The sequence below is a fragment of the Mus musculus genome, chromosome 9 (assembly GCF_000001635.26).
Source record: "Mus musculus strain C57BL/6J chromosome 9, GRCm38.p6 C57BL/6J".
In the NCBI taxonomy this organism is placed as follows: Eukaryota; Metazoa; Chordata; class Mammalia; order Rodentia; family Muridae; genus Mus; species Mus musculus.
The window spans coordinates 43,745,316-43,760,116 of NC_000075.6; the positions used below are offsets into that span (position 1 = coordinate 43,745,316).

Consider the following 14,801-nt stretch of genomic DNA (forward strand, 5'->3'; position numbering starts at 1 on the left):
CTGCGGTTCCTTTTCTGGAGGGTGAGGTCGGGCCGCCTAGGGATCGCAAACTCCGGGCCTTGCGCGGGGCTGGGCTCCGTCTCGGAACTCCACTTCTAAAGCGGAGGGCTCTCCCAGGAGGAAGCTCCACGGGCTTCATGCCAGCCAGGTGGCCGCATGACCCACTTTCCCGGGAGGCCCCGAGGGTGTCCCGCGTGTCTTTCCTCGAGGTGTGAGCTGCCGGCAGAAGAGGGGTTAACTCCGCGCCCGACCCTGGGGTGGCCCATATTGGCCTATTCTGACGGATGGGGTGGGGGCGGGCGGAGGCTAGGACGGCCCAGGCATATTGTGCTGGGGAATGAACTGGAAAATGCGTTTAGGAGGCAAATCCTACCGAGTCCCCTCGCCTGGGTTTAACCCCTTGGGTCCCTGGGGAAGCAACTAGGCTGCCAGCAGGACACTAATTCGGGTCAAAGTGGGGAGAGTATCTCGCTAGCCAACTCCCCCGTCCCCCGTAAAGAAACCTGAGACAAGCTCTTGAGATAAGATGGGGTCTTGGAAGGCTTGTTTCGTGGTCGTCAACTCGGGGTGGCAAAATAGGGGGCTGGAATGCAGACAGAGACTTCTGGATTATTAAGAATATTGGATTCCCGGCCACTGTGATTCTGCAGGCTTGCCAGGCAGTTTGGTAAGGAGAGGTAGGCCTGCCTGTCCAGGTGTAGCTTGGACTCTCTCCTGGATGGCAAGAGCCTGGCCTCCTCTGCTTCCCTTACTGCCTCCTCCTCCTCCTGCTGCCGGCCTTCTCCGTGCTGGGGCGCTGCACCTCTCCAGCAGTGGTGGATGTCAGGAAAGCAGTTTGGGAAAGCCAGTACCTAGGCCAGTGTGGAGTGCTCCCCTCTTGGGTGTCCCAGGAAGGGACATTCCACATCCCTTTCCACTTCACAGGGGCATGCTGAACCCGTGGGGGCATGCTGAACCCGCCGCCACTGTGGTCTGGGTGAGAGTGACAGCCAGTCGGCTACTTTCTTGCTGATAGTGTTAAGTGCGGTGCACACAGAAACTCAGCCTCTGAATTTACATGGTCAGCATAGGCTGAACTTCAGAACGCCTTTTAATTCCCTAACTCTTCCTGGAACCCAGAGTAAGCCACTTGCCAAGAGCCCCTAAGGATTCCTAGCACACTAGGGGTTAACCTAATCCGGGGATGGACAAAGGGCCAGAGGGTTTGCGGAGGGATAAGCTCAGCACATTGTATCTGGTGCTTGGTTCCCCAGTTTTGGGTTGGAGCAGGTTAATTCCATTGGCGGGAGGTGGGGGTTGGGGTGGAAGGGGGGGTTGGGGTGGAGGGGGGGCGGGTTAGAGACCCATTGTACTCCACCCACACAAGAGGTGGAGACAGAGGTGACACTCACCTGGCTCAAAGCAGATACTCCCCACCAAAAACCCAACCGAGAGGCTAGGATGCCCAGAATGGAGTCACAGCCAAGAGATATTTAATAAGTGCTCTGCCGCTGACCATGACCGGTGGACGGGTACAGCTGAGGCAGCCAAAGTTCGCCAAGCTCTTAGATGGAACCTGCTTCCGTGTACCTGCTGCCTCCTCTACTTGCTTTCTGAGGTCCACGGTGGCCAAGAGCAGGTGGATCCTTGGACTGAGGAAGCTAGGAGACCCCCATTGGCAACTGGTCCTCACTGTGTCCGCCCCTCTCCAGTCCTCTGCCTTTCTCTGGGGATTTGCCAGTCTGCTGCTCTCACCTGGGTTCTCAGAGCTGTGACAGGGAGCATTGGGGAAGTGGGGAGGCAGGAGCCCCCAGCGTGTGTGGTGGCTCCTGACTTTATAACACGGCCAACCCGGTTCTCAAAGTACATTTCTGTATGGCAGACGGTGCAGGCAGAATAGGAAGGGCCCGGGAGCTTCGTCTTTGTTTCCTGGGATGACAGATGACTCCTTCCAGGGCGCTCACTTAGAGTAGAGGGTCAGTGCTACCCACAGAGGGCTGGAAGCCTGAAGAGGAAGGGGTGGAGAAGCTGTCTGGGAAGTAAGTGTCCCATCTTTGCCACACCCTCTCTAATTGGCTTCCCCACACCTTTGGTCTAGAAAGAAACCCCACACCCTAGGTGTCAAGCTCACCATGCAAAAGCCTGCCAGGCCACAGAGTCACAGGCTATAGGCCACAGCGCTCATCCCTTTCGAGCTACCTGTGCACAGCACCAATTCCTGGTGCTTTCCTTTGAAGCCCCCAGAGCCAAGCTATTGGGTTCTTTTTCTCTTCCCTGTTTCTCACAGACATGGTGGGCTTGGGCTTACTGGGCCAGGCATTGTGGCTGAATCCGTTCTTTTGACCTGGGGCTTGCACTGTAAAAAACACAACCATCTCCAGGCCTATGAGTCGGGAAGCCTTCCGGAGAGCATCTTCTGAGTCAGATCCAAGGCCTAACTGTCAAGGCCGGACAGAGAGCTACACACTACAGAGTTTGGGCTCAGCAGGCCTGGCTTAGTGGCCCAGAGGGGGGCTTCTGAACCTAGTCAAGTCCGCCCGTGGGACATGTAGTCAGTGGCTTCCCTGATACAAGCTGGGACCATCTGTAGGCTGCAGGTTCCTTCCTCGGCCACTTGGCTCTGCACAGTGAGTCCTCCTAGGAGATCGCCTGGGCCGCCTGGCCTGTGGACCCAGTTGTCGGCTGCCAGCATGGCTGTGACCACAGCTGAGCCAGTGGGTCGGGAGGGAGGGCCAGAGGGTCGGCTCCCATCTCTGCATCTATGATGCTGCCATTGTTTAGCAGCTGACTAATGTTCATTGTTCAGCACAAATAGAAAACACCCAAGGGAGGTGTGACTATAGCTTAGACTCTTCTGATTGTATCTTTCCTGGTTAACTTAGCATATTGAACACCTCCTCACTGAAGAAGGGGCAGAGAGGTAGCTACAAAGTCACCTGTTGGGCTTTTGTTCCCTTTCCTTTCCTTTTTTCTTTTTTTTTTTTTTTTTCTTTTTAACTTTGAACGTTTAGCCGGGGCTCCAGGTGAGAATGGGCAGTAGGCAGCTGTGGGACTTAGCCTCTAACACTTCTGGCAGGCTCTCCTTTGGTCTAGCGTGGGTGTATTACGCATGTGCACAGGGCTTTGTGTGATGGTGTTGGTCATCTACAATTTCACTGTTACAAGTACAGATCTGCAGGAACTAGAATTAGGGAGTGTATATACTCATGTTTGCAGATTACCATGGACCTGGAGCTGTAAGTACCAAATGCTTGTTCACACATAACTGATTTTTTACGGCATTCAGAAGGGTTGCACGGGTGGTTCTGAGCCATGAGGACGCCTGTGACGATGTCAGTGACTTGAGGGTGATTTGGGGAGGAGACCCAGGATTTGCTTAAGAGCTAGCAAGGCCAGCCCACTCCAGTGAAAACTGCTGGATCCTAGTCCTTTGGGGCATAGGAGACCTTGAGTCTGCTCCCTGCTTCTCTGTCCTTGGCCTTCTACTAAATCCTTGCTGGGAGGAGCACAAGACCTTGACAACACCTGGAAAGGCTCCCTCTCTGTCTTCTGTTGTCTCCTTGGCCAGCGGAGCAATGCTGGAGTCTGCTCCATAGGCTCTCAAGATCCTGGAAAGTCTGGTGGGACCAAGGGACATAGGTTTTCAGTTCTTCAGGCGCCTTTGCTTCCTGCACGAGCACTTAGGAAAAGGAATTTTGGAAATTAGGTACCACACTATTCTCCCCCCCCCCCCCATAAGAAGCCTGCAGAGCCAAGAGGGTGGCCAGGTCATCAATATGAATGCACCTGATAGGCTTGGGCAGCAGGAGAGAGCCTGCTCGTTAGAAAAGGAGGTGGCAGCGAGGGACATAGCACAGGGAAGCAGCAGTCTCAGGAGCTTAGACTCCTCGCCTAAACCTAGCAGGCATGTATCCCCATGTGCTGCCAACACCACTCCATAGAGAGCAGGCCTGCAGAGCCAACAGCAGATGTGCTGCCTGGTGCAGGGGGTAACTTAAGATCCAAGCGGATCACCTTGCAGAGGGAATGCCCTGAGCTGGAGATAACACCCCTGCATCCAGTTAACCCTCTAAGCTCCACGCACCTGGTGGAGCTGGAAGGAGAGGAAAAGGAAGAAACATGAAGCTGTCAGAAAAGCTGTCGGAACACTGAACCTTCGCCACATAGAGGCAAACCCAGTATAAGAGAAGAGACCCAAGCAGACACAGATTTTGTGATAGCAGATATAGGGTCTTGAGGGCAATAGTCCCCGTCCTGGAAAGTGCAGAAGGGGAGCTTAGAGGTGTATTCTTCAGGGGTAGGGCACGGGGAAGCTGGGCCTTTCTCTGTCTCTCTAAGTAGAGGGCAGAGAAGCCAGTCGCTTAGCTGTCCTCCTGTAACCAGTTCTTCGCCTCATCTTGGTGGCCCAGCCTAGTAAAACTGGCTGAGCTAGGTTGGAATCCCAGCTCTGCGGATGACTGGTTGAGAAACCTTAGCAGAGCTGCGGCATGAGCCTCAGTTTTCCTATCTGCGAGATGGAATCCCGGTGGTGCGCTATCCCAGATTTCAAGATGAGATGGGGAATGATGACAGAAAAAGCTCTTGACTCAAGGCTAGCATGTGATACCACGAAACAAATGGAGGACCTGGGCTCTTACCCTGTGTCTTTCCTCTGAATGACCCTGCCTCTCATTGGCTAGCACTACCTTTATGCTCTTTTGAGAAAGCCACTTAGCCGCCTGCTCATTGCCAGCCTTACTTCCTTTTTCTCCAACCTGGTACTATGGGAGTAAGTCCCTGCCCCTATTTGGACATGATGCTCCAGCCACCTGGGAGCCGCTGGCATGGTGGGAGGACTCGTGTGGCCTGACCGGCTGAAGCTACCTGCCCAGGCCAGTCCTGTGGAGGCCTGTGCTGCACCGGCAGCAGGTGCCAGGCAGCCTTTGTTCTGCAGCTTGTCACTCAGGGCTCTCCAGGCACCCGAGTTGCTCCCTGGATGCAGCCCAGCTGGGGCGCCCGCCATTGCCCATCTGGAGCCTTTGCTGAGGCAGCCACCAGGGGCTGATGGGGAGAGCCTGGGACTCTGCCCCTGCTTTTCTTCAAATGTCTACCTACATCTGAGAGGAGGGGAGGCAGCGGCTTCTGTTGAGGTGATAGAGGCCAGGTAAAGAGAGTCCGTCCTGGGGTTGCCCTACTTCTCTTCCTGGTCTCCTGTTGCCAGGTGAACACTTCCACTAAATTGTCATGAAAACAATGCAGATGGAACCAGAGGCCAGCACCACTCTCCGCTCAGAGTTTCAGCCAGAACTCATGTGAGTTGTGTTTAGGATTAATATCATTCCCCTTTTACAGATGAGGAAAACAAATCTTAGTTAATCTTAGTGGCCAAACTAGACACCAGGCCTTCTGAGGGTAAATGCTTTAGACCAGACAGGAGAAACTAGCCAGGATGGGTGCACACAGAAGAGTTGAGCCAGGCCATCATCATTGTGTGAGTGATACAAACATTGTCAGCCCCCACCATCTTCCACTCTCCCTGTCTTGCAGCTCCTGGGGGAGGTAAGGGGTGCTGGAGATGCCCACAGAGCTCAGGCTGGCCCAACGTATGCCCAACAGTGGAGCAGTGAAGAAACAGGGGAGAATGCTCCCCTGGGAATGTGGGCTGAGACAAGGGCAGGGCCCTGAGGTGTGAGCGTGGAGCCCCAGGGCATGGGCACGCCAGGACAGGGTGTGGGCTTGGCTCAGGCAGAGAGCAGGAGCCCAGGAAGCATGGAGTGGATGGAGCACCCAAGAGGGCTTCGGAGATACAATTTGGCACCTTGAGTCAGCTCCCTCGCCCAGGAATCTCTGCCACCTCTGCCACCTTGAGTCTGCACAGACCCCAAATCACTCCTAGTTTATGAGGAGTCTCATTACCCAGCCACACACAATAAAACCCGCCTGACCACTCTGGCCCGAATCTCATTAGAGGACATTAGTTCCGCTGGCTCGTGGCTCCTTTGGGACTCAGCTGCAGGCGTGGTCCAGGAGGCGAAATGGGCCATTGGCCATGGGCACAAGACTGTCCCATTGAGAGGCTGAGGTCAATCGATGAACTTAAATGGAGGCCATCCGTCCAGAGTTCTGGAATGCATGCACCTCAAAGCTGGAGACAAGCCACTCTCAGTTTGCCCCTGCCCACAGTGGAGTAGACCCAGCTCCTTTCCAAGCCTCTCTGAGAGGAGTTGAGTATAGGCCCCAGCCATCATCATTGCATGGGGGCGGCCCTTAGGGACAGGGACATACAAGGGGAGTTAGAACCAGGAGTCCTCAGTGGCCTTGTCCTAAATCTTGGCCTGTCTTCCATCTAAAAAAAGCAGAGGATAGAGATTGAGAGACCCTGTAGCTAAAGCATTTTCCCTATCTCTAACTGGAGTTTCATTCAGGCCAGAACGAAAGAGCTAGCTGCTACCAAGAACCACCTAGTAGCCTTGGCAGGGCTTTGTGTGGCACCTCCTCCCTAGATTTGGGTACCGTGATCATAGTAACTGGTAGGGACCCATAGTCCACCTTGGAGTTCTTGCCCCCAAAGATGGGGTTGTTTCACAGCAGACTCTAGCACCTGGTCCAGCCTTTGTTCTGCCCGTAGCCTCTGCTGCTGTGTTAGACTTCTTGCCTGAAACCCAGCATACCAGAACACCAGCATGGCTCCGTGGATGTCACAAGGAAAAACAAACAGGACACTTCTCAGTGCCTCAGGCTCATTGGGAAAATGCAGGCCAGACTTCAATAACTGGTATGAACACACTCAGGCTCCCTGATCTGCCCTGCACCAATAAGGGGGTCATGCAGGGGAGCCCACGCTCTGGCAGGTGAACTGGTATGGCCGCCCAGTGAGTCACTGGAGCTTGATCTATTTGGGCAAACGCAGTCAACTCTGCACTGAGGAAAGTGGGGTTCCAGGGCATTCCTTGTGAGTCCCTTCAAGTCACCTCTGGTTTATAAATGATAGGGATAGGGAGTTGGTTCCCTTCTCTGTCTCTGAGCTACACCTCAGGTGTTGCCCCCTCCCAATCAACTGCTTAGATGAGAGTTAGAGAAGGTGCCTCAGAGCCAGGCCAGCCCTACATACACTGTGGTGGGCTCTGATGACAGTATCTCCTTGCTGAGGCTGCTACTGTAGCTCCTAGCTTGTATCTGGCTCCGGTGTGTCCACACTCCCAGGATCCACCTGAGAAGGATGCTCACAAGCCCAGGAGCATATGATAGCTGCTCCCTCCCTGCCATCTTTCCCTGCCCTTGCCCGCACACACCGCACACTCCTCAGTTTGTACCAAGTGTCTTTGCCCCTCCAGTGCCTTTGCACATGCTGTTCCTGCACACTGCCCACTATTTCCTTGAAATGTCAATTCTAAACACTAGATCTGAGCCAACAGCACTATGAAACCTTCGTAGTCTGCCCTCTGGCTGAAGATAACTTTTCTTGAAGCCTTCCTATGCCTCATTGGTAGTTCTTTGAGCCTGGGATTTATCTTCTTCACAGGGCTGAGAATACCATTCCTGATAGGGCTTGGTTAGCCCATGGCCTAACACAGAGCCAGCCTCATACATGCTACATGGATGTCTAGGTGCATGGATAATAATGACGGTGAAAGCAAACTTGCATTCAGAGATCTTGGGTGCCAGACTGTTGGCAGCGTCATTTAATAACTTAATGACCATCACGGATCACGTGGGATGTTCACGATAGATGTGGTTTGCCTGTTTTTATATATGGAAAGACGAGGCCCAGACAGGTTAGGTGACTTGCTTGTGGCCATGAGTGGCAGAGCCAGAGTTCAGGTCTAGGAAGTTAGACCCAGTGTTTCCACTTGGCTAAGCTTCTCTTCCAGGGTGTTGTGGGCAAAGGATGGAGAAGCCTGTTTGCTAAGCCTGGAGTACTCACAAGACAGCACATTAAGATCAGTTCAACCCCTGTGCATAGCACTATACTGCTTACATCTGTGTCCATTTGAGGATCCCCTCATAGCCTGGTGCTGTGGTTGTAAGGCCTGGATGCATCACATCCTCAAGAGTCCTAGTGCTGCCGGGCGTGGTGGCACATGCCTTTAATCCCAGCACTTGGGAGGCAGAGGCAGGCGGATTTCTGAGTTCGAGGCCAGCCTGGTCTACAGAGTGAGTTCCAGGACAGCCAGGGCTATACAGAGAAACCCTGTCTCGAAAAAAAAACTAAAAAAAAAAAGAGTCCTGGTGCTATTCCTGTAACATCGTCCTTTTGCTACATTAGAGTTCTAGAAATTCAGTTATTGCATTCCTGCCCCTCCTGCCCCTGCTCGTGTCCCTACCCATCCTGGGCCTCAAGAGTGTTCATTGGCTGGGCTGGAATGGAATAGATACGATGTTATCATTCTTTCATCCTGAGTCTACACATTACTCGTGGCATCGGCCTCCTGCCTTGCTCCATGCAGACACAAGCAGGTCAGTTGGCTTCTCTAGAGAACTTGCCAAAAGCTACTCCCAAATGGAATCAAGGTTTCTGGGTTGGGTACTGATCATGAGTGAGTCCGGAGCTCAGCCCAGACTTCTGGAAGGTTATGATCTCTCTTGCTGTCTCCTAGAGATCCCAAAAGATGGAAAGGGAGGGGCCTTTGCTGGGGTGGATCTAGGGTGTTCACCTGTGTAGGAAGCTTTGATCCCTTGGGATGAAAGGGCCAGGGCTTCCTCTGCCCGAGGGTGACTGGGGACCGGGAGCTGGAGTGGAGGCAGTGTGCTCCTGAGGCCTGGGATTCTCAGCCATGCGGCAGTGTGCCCGCAGTAGGGTAGAGAATGAGCCCAGCAGAGACAATTTCAGGCGCAGAAAAAAATCAGACCTTTCCCTGTATTATGGCTAGGGACTAACCATGGGTTCTGCAAAGAGTATGAACGTATTACCCTCTCAGGGCTACACAGAGTTAGAGCTTTTCCTGGCACCCATGACCCTACAGGTCACCCAGTGGACTCTGGCCTCATAGCTCCACTGGCTTAATTAGGAAGCTAGCTGGGCTGAAACACAGTCATCTGATCAGCTTCGAAGCCAAAGAGAAATTCCTCCCAGACCCTCTGATTGTCCATGCTCCATTAGCTTGAATCACGATGTGGCCCCTGTGGCCCAGACACCAGCCGGAGCCATGCTCTGGATTCCCTAGACTGGAATCTGCTTGAAATCCCCTAGAAGAAGCAAGCTTAGGACCTGTTTGGATCCTCCCTAAACCCAAGGATTGCCCAGTGATCACAAAGGCCCACCCATCCACCCACCCAGAGCTTGCTAGGGGTTTGCATGGCTGAATTCTGCAGCATCCCGAAACCTCAGTTGGAGCACACGCAGGGACAGGCATCTCCCACGTGTAAATAAGATACTGACGGAGGAGCCACACCATGCACGAGATGATTTTATTATTACTGCCCGCCACCCCCGCCCCGAAGCATCGCCATCTCATTGGCCTAGATTGCTGCATCTCTCAGAATGATGGATGGGCCTTCTCTCCCTTCCCAGGCCGGGCAGCAGCCCTGCTACCCAGATACCTCCTACACAGCCCCTTCCTAAATTTATTCTTTGTGTCTGTGGTGCCCAGAGAGTCATCAGTGTCCTGAACCAGCTGAGCACTGATTATCTCCGATGGCTTGATGGATGGGCCTTTAGGGGAACTTAGGCGACAGACCCTACCCCCTGCTCCCTCCTCTGTCCCTGCTACAGCACCCTTCCCAGCCCTCCCAGGAGGCAGATAATGGGCCTGTGTCTGTGCTGAGGAGAAGCAGGGGTGATAAAGGAGAAGAGGCGGTGACAGTCCTTGGCGCCCACCTCACAGTGCTACTGCCGCAGAGATAGCTGGGAAGTCTCCATACCCACCCCGCCCCGAGCTCTGCATGGACGCATCTTTCCAGGCAGTGTCTCCTATTACCCTGCCTGCCCCCATCACTCCATTATCCTGTCCCCTCAGCACTGTGGACGCGGTTTGCACCGTGGTAATAATCTGTGTGGTTCACGCGAGTTCTTCACTAGTGTTTTTATGTCCTCTGAGTGTGTACTAGGGAGGTTTATGGCTGTGTGTGCGCGTGCGCGCATGCATGCGTGCTCCTGACTAGATGCTTGCCTTCTTCATGGAGCAGGGCCTCTCACTCAGCGCCTGCTGCTGCTGCAGAGCCCGGCTACTGGAGGCAAGGTGGCCAGACTGGCTGATGCTGAGCCAGGATCTGCCCTCCCCACAGTGTCACAGACACGCAGAGGTCACTTTCATAATTGTTTTGTCTATAGGATCACAAACAACTTGTTTCCCTGTTTTTCCTCTCAACACTGAACCCGCAGGTTATCTTGGTCTCAGGATTTTATGAGTGACCTGTGTTGGCCTGTGGATCGATGCCAGATGATATCTAAACATGGCTTCCCTTAACTGCTAAGTTGGGGATGGAGAGTTTGAAAGGGGAAGCAACTGAGAGCTGAGTCATATCATATCACGGCTGTTTGTTACTAGCTCTTTACCTAAGGACTCTCAGTCTAGAGAGGAAGGTTCAGGCTCCAAAGAAAGACACTCCCCCTAACCCCCATAGCAGCAATGATACACTGTCTTGTCAAGAGATTCCTCCACCAAGCTGGGAGCAGATGTGTGTCCTTAGAGGTTTTTCCACACCTCAGATGGTCACCTGGTGGCTCTTTGGGACCATTTGGTCTCCTTTCTTAAGAGGTAGTTGGAAGCCAGGATTAAATGGCTCAGACTCCCCCCCACATACTTCTGACCATCCTTGCACAATTGTGGTGGTGAGCAAGGTTCATCCCTACAGCCAAGGACACAGCAGCAAACATAATGTCCTGGCCAGCAGTGGATGGCATCTGCCCTCTGCCCTCTCATACAGCATGTGACATCTCAGGGTGCTGACTCCTTTAAGCAAGAATGTCCACAGCACAGATGCCTGGAAGGCAGTATAGACAGAGGGTTGCGGCCTGGTGGGTCATGTCCACGCTGACCTCCCTGAATCTTCCCTGTATAGAAATTAAGGAGAGCAGGGTTAGACTAGGTACTGTGTTTTCCCTTCCCTTTCAAGGAGAGCCCCTGCTTCCCCAGCAGACCCAGGTCTAGGGAGAGCCTCCCAGTAGACCCACAATTTAGGGAGTTTCCCTGCAGCAGAGGGCAGAGCAGATTGGTCCGAATCCTGGAGTCTCAGCATTGGAGGCAAAAATTAAATAAAGTACTGCCACAATGACATCCTGAACCCCTTACCCAAACTCCTACCATCTGGTGCAGCTTCCAGCCACAGTGTGAGCCCCTCTAGTGACAGGGAGCTCACCTCTCTCCTTGGAAGCCCCACACTCTCCATGCAAGGATGCCAAGATCTGTGTCCTGACACCCCACTCCCAACCCCAGCTCTGTTTCTGCCCCTTGGAATTGCCTGGGGCACATTGGATGCCCTTGTGATAATCTGCTTCAGAAAGCCCTGAAGCCTGGCTCTTCCCAGAGTGCGTGTGCTTCCGTGGCCCAGGGTCACACACTTCCCCATCGTGGGTGCTTTTTTGGGGAGCGAACCGTCCAGATATCTATTAGCAGAAGTAACCACCCCAAATGGGACCCAGTGCAGCTGAGGTGGACTGACTGAGCAGCCTGGGATTGTAGCCTCAATTCCCAACTGCCTGTGAGAGATCTAAGAGGAGGCGGAGTGGGGCAGGCTGGCTTCACACCTCCCGCCACCCTCACCCCTTCCTCTCCCAGCCCTCACCCCTTCCCACCCCTGTTTTCTTTTGGATTAACTATAAATTGCAGTGGAAGATCGGCTTATCTCCAGTGGGAATTAAGGAATTAAGTTAGTGGTGGGAGAGAGGGATGGTAGAGGGAGCATATTGCGGAGGATTGGTGGGGGGGGGGGGGCAGGGGGCAGCCAGAGTGATGGGATAGGACCCTGTCTGCCTGTATCTGTTACCTGAGGTGTGTGGGGGAGTTGGGGTGCGTAACTTGGGCTCCCGGGACCAGACTCATGACTGCCTGCCTTAGAGAGTGTGATGACTCCATGGGGAGGGGTGGCAGGCACATGGGGTACCACTGGTGGACCGATCTCCTAGTAGCCTCTTCTTTCCTTTTCTGGTGTCTCATGATCCAGTACAGCAGCTCTGTGGCATGTCACAGCATAGGACAGGCCAGCCCCAGCATGTGGCAGGGTGGGGCACTCTACTTCTCGACGCTACAGTGCCCAAGCAAATTCTGCAGTCAGAAGTTCAGGGGCAGGAGTGGGTCAGACAGAACCGGCCTGTCTTTGAAGCGAGTCCAGGCGAGCCTCATTGCCTGCCTTGGGGGTCCTTACTGGACGATGCCCAGGAGTTGCGCTGAAACCCACACACCCACCAGCCTCTCAGGTCCCCAAGGCTGGGGGGGGGAAGAATCAGCTTCCTCTACTTGCAGAGCCACCCAGAAGCCTTTGTGAATGCCAAGTGAGAGGTGGGGGGGGGGGGGTCACACAGGATCTGCTTACCTGTCGCCACCTTACCCGGTCCCTGCTCCCCGCTCCCCTGAGGCAGGCCTGTATAGAGCCCATACATGCCCCAGGCATCCTGCCTGGCATCAGTATGTCTAAAACAGAGATGGTGTTTTATAGGGTGTCTCTCCTCTCCTTCATTCAGACTCCTAGCCTGAGCCAAGCCAGTCACAGGAGAGGCTGGAAATGAAGAAGAAGTGACAAGGCTAAGGACCTCCCTGTTGGCTCAGACAAGCTGGGGGACCTGTCCCAAAACAACTGTCAATCCTGGTTGTAGGGGTCACTGAAGAGTGGCCGCCATCAGGGCACCAGAAGACAAGATCCAGACCAGAAGTGGCTGGGAGAGGGGGTGGTACTTAACTCTGATGACAGAGGAAGCCAACCAGCCCAAAGGTCCAGGCATTTGGTGGGTTAATCATTGGTGACTCTGGTTAATAAATCATTGGCAGTTTTGTCCCCAAATTTCAGCCCCTGCCAACCCTAAAGGTCTTTCTGGCTATGTCCTGGGACCTTTCACTTCCAAAGCAAGAGCCTCTCATCATGTGTCGCCCACCCCTAAGCTGGTCTCTGGCATCCAGAGTCAGCCTGCTGTGTAATCTCCAAGAGAGATTAGTGGCCTGCCTTCCCTGCCCTCCCCCCACAGGCTGTGGATGCCCCTAGATACTTCCTGCTGGGAGGGTAGGCCACCCACAGAGGGTCTCCAGGTGCCCTAGTGAGCAGGGCCCCCTTGTATGTAGGCCCTTTCTGAAGCTCTATGGTGCTGTGAGAGGAATGAGCCAACAGATTCTCTTGAGATAGCTCCTTTTTTGTGCCAGGTACTCCTAGCACAAATGCTCTTTTAGCAACCTGAAACAAACAAGCTTAGAGACTTTGTTCAGTGGGTACATGCTGGGGGCACCTGAAACCACTATCACCGGGCCCTACATTTAGGATAAAATGAGGCAGGAGTCACACACTCTGAGGTTTTAGCATTTTCTTCCTCTGCCTGCTGGGGCACTTGCTGGTTGGAGGTTGGCCAGGTTTCCCGCCTCTGACTTATGATCTTGGGCAATAATCCTGTCCTGGTGGCCATTAGAACAGTTTTCCTAGCTGGTTTTTACAAGCCTGTTATCAAGGGACAGAGTGACAGAAAGGAAGCGAAAGAAAGGCCTCTCCTTTCTGAATCCAGAGTACCAGGGTGGGCTCTTCTAGTCTCCCCCCTCCTTCACATCCCCTGGAGCCAAGCACTCAGTGCTGGGCTGACCTCAACAGTTGGGTTCCTGGCCCCTGGGAATGGTGCTACAGGGCATCCTACCTGCTTGCTTGAGTGGTTGAAGAATGCAGAGGTTGGGGTGGAGATGCAGGAGCTGGCCTTTGTGAGGGTGGGTTCCAGAGGCTGGAGACATCAGGACCACCCCAAGTGGAAGACCCATGCCTTCAGGGGGTCTGTGGATGGTGGTGGGCATGAGGCCTTGGGGAGCCCCCTTGGAGAAGGGGGAGGGCTAAAGAGAAGCAAACCCACCCTATTTCAGCCTGACCTGTGTGCAGTCTCATACCCCAAGATCTGCAAACCTCCCCCCCTTCTCAAGCTACAGCTCACCCTGGACTCTTCCCATTTGTGCTGGTGGAACCCCCAGGTTCTGTTTGGTGTCCTCCATTCTTTCCCTCTTTGCTGCTGTAAGACCTGGGTGTCCTTGGGACACCTCTGAGCTTGGAACTGTTATTCTTCCTCAGGGACTCTCCCCATTCCTGAGCAGCCACTCATCAAGGCAGAATGATGAGAAGTTTGAGCGTATCATACTCTGAAGCCCTCGCGAGCTCCTCATGGCTGCTGATCTCAGCTCATGCTCCGTGACCTAGGCCAGGCCCTACAGCCTTAGCCCTGCTCTCTCGGAGCAAGACGAGCCTTGGAGCGTGCCATCCTGCACACCATAGCATGGTTAGCAATGGTCCTAGCCTCTACTCGCTAGAGGCTCATAGCATCCACTTCTACCCCCCAGCCCCCATCCATGTACTATGACAATAGATATCTTCAAGCTAGACATGGTGGTGATACCTGCCTGTAATTCCAGAACGCAGAAGGTAGAGGCAGGCAGATCACTGTGGGTTTAAGGCCAGTCTGGGCTACAGGGTAAGAAGATGTCGTCTCAGACAAACAAACAACCAAAATGAAGCAAACCACCAAAAACATTGCTGCAGCTCCCACCCAGGCTGCCTATTCAGCATCACTGGTCTAGCCTGCTGCAGCCAGACCTCTTTTTTTTCAAAGCTACCTCCCATGTTGTTCCCTGAGCATAAAGTCAGCCACTCCAACTTCTGTTCCTGGGCTGATACTGAGCCCTTGCACATCTGCCCCTGAAACACCCCGTTTGCTCTGTATGACTTTTCTC

The 14,801-nt window shown here is 53.8% G+C and overlaps 1 protein-coding gene and 1 long non-coding RNA gene across 12 annotated transcripts in view; one reads left to right on the forward strand and one right to left on the reverse strand.

Moving 5' to 3' along the window:
* The window catches only part of Nectin1 (nectin cell adhesion molecule 1), a 70,387-nt gene that overhangs the window by 8,241 nt on the left and 47,345 nt on the right, over positions 1–14,801 (forward strand). The gene's annotated exons all lie outside the window — the stretch shown is intronic.
* Gm46108 overlaps positions 1–14,801 on the reverse strand; it is a 52,137-nt gene that overhangs the window by 6,457 nt on the left and 30,879 nt on the right. For 8 of the 9 annotated variants that reach the window (XR_001779136.2, XR_003948147.1, XR_003948146.1 and 5 more), the window contains one exon: positions 1–14,801. This exon is cut by the window's right edge. This is a non-coding gene — a long non-coding RNA (predicted gene, 46108). The other variant, XR_003948143.1, reaches the window with a different exon arrangement.